Raw genomic sequence first — 2,239 nt, forward strand, 5'->3', positions numbered from 1 at the left:
TATCTTAAAAGCTCACTCAGTGATAAAAGCATCACAATGATATCTTCTAGTATACTTCCTTTAAAAACATGTGGAAGTTTTTCTCTTTCCTTGTCATATGCTGAAGCTTTCTGTGAACCCTTTCTTGTGAATGCTGCAGGGCCTCAAATAGCTCTTGAAATGTTTTCAAAGATCTACCAGATTAAAAGAGATTTCAGCCTGTTAGAATGGGTAACAATAGATTTCACACACCCTCCTCATTCCCATAAATGTCTTGTGAGAGAGAAGGGCCCTGTGCTCAGAAGAGATGTGGGGGGCGTGGCGGTGCAGGGCAGCAAGAAGGAGAAGATGAACTGCATGTTATGGATGATGCTGATTTACTGATTATCCCAGAACAGTCTGCTGGATCCAAAGAGACTGTTCAAACCACCCCGGCAGTCTCACTGCCGCCTTTGATATTTAGAATTGAGGAGGTTGAGGTAAACCCAGTCCAATTAAGCATGTGGTACTTTAATCAAATAAAGATGAAAGGCAACCAAAGACAAAAATAGTGCCTTCACTGATTTCTGGGAGATAATTAAATCAGACTTGCTGCACAGAAAGAGAAAAAGATATTATAAGTTTGTAAAAGAGAAGACCTTAAAATCTGCAACATTATATTAATGCTCTGCATCAACAAAGCAAAGAAATCCCCTCATTGCCTGGGAATATGGTGGAATCAGGATAGTAAGTATATCTTTTGTCTTGATTGTACCTACAGAAGGAGTTAGTTGTTATTTAGCTATGTATATGGATAAACATCTTAATCAAGTTCCATAGAGATGCTAACATGTTGTTTAATTAAAAGTGGGGTGATCACATTATTTTAGATTTATGTACAAATCTAATTAAGAGGCTAACTTTCTTAGTGGTTACTAATAGCGTAAGTTATAGTAATCTGCAAATGCTGTGACAACTGTAATCACAAAAAACAATTCTAAGTTATTACATTTTGAATTCTGATTTTGTGCTAGTGCCTTGATCTATAGTTACTGATACATATTCTCTTCAAACTACATGCTTTTACTCAAAGAGGGGGCATTTCCAAGCTACTGGAGAAGCTCAGTGTTATTTAATTGGATGGACCAAAAGAAATGTGCTTTTCTCTATGTAATTTCTTTTTGTAAATTGAGGTATGATTAACATATAACATTATACTAGTGTCAGGTATATAACATAATAATTTGATATTTGTATGCATTGCAAAACACTCACCACAATAAGTCTAGTTAACATTTGTCATCATATGTAATTTCAAGAAATGTAATTTCTCTTTAAATCCAATCCAGTTGTGGATTTTTATCAGTATTCTTCCATGATGGTATTCAGTTGAGGTTGGTCTCTCACCCCCCGTCCCCACCTCCTCATAGCTCTGCAATGGTGAGTATTAATTTATTATCTCCATGGCTGATTATACAGGGTATACACAAAACATATGCACACTTAACAGCTGATAGCTCAATATTGAAAATGAAGTCTATTTTGATAAACACTGCCTTTATAATTATTCAAAGTGTGTGTATACATTTTTTTTTTGGGGGGGGACACTTGATATATGTATGTATATATATATATATATATTAGAGGCCCAGTGCACAGGATTTGTGCATTGGTTAGGGGGCGGAGTGGCCTGCGGGGATCAGCCTGTTGTGGGAGCGCCACTCATCCTGGTTGGCTGTGGACCTGCCCTCAGATGCTCCCGCATTGAGCATCTGCCCCTTGATGGTCAGTGTGCATCATAGTGACTGGTCGACTGATCATACTGGTCATTCTGCCATTCAGTCGCTGGGCTTTTATGATAAAAGATAGGATATAGTTGGCAAAGGTAGGTTTACAGTTGTGGGTACGCAAAACAGCTTTTATTCTTGTATTATTATTTACTAGGGGCCCGGTGCACGAAATTCATGCACTGGGTGCTCAGTGGAGGCACCACTGAGCAGGCCTTCAGGCAGCTGAGAGGCCAGTAGCAGTGTCTCCAGGACAAACCACTATGTTGGGCAAAGCGCATCTGTGAGGTGGCCACTGGCTGCTGCTTGCTCCACTAACGGTGTGTCGGCTGAGGTGAGGCCTTTTGCCTGGAGTGGGACCAGAGCTTCCAACCTTAATGTGGCATGGAGCAGAACCAGCCTGCAGAGCGGCAGGAGGCACGAAGGCAGCTGGGGTTGTGGGTGGGCCAAGCCATCAGTTGGCACATGTCATTCCAGGCCCAGCCAACTGGGGG

This window comes from Myotis davidii, unplaced genomic scaffold, assembly GCF_000327345.1.
Source record: "Myotis davidii unplaced genomic scaffold, ASM32734v1 scaffold274, whole genome shotgun sequence".
In the NCBI taxonomy this organism is placed as follows: domain Eukaryota; kingdom Metazoa; phylum Chordata; class Mammalia; order Chiroptera; family Vespertilionidae; genus Myotis; species Myotis davidii.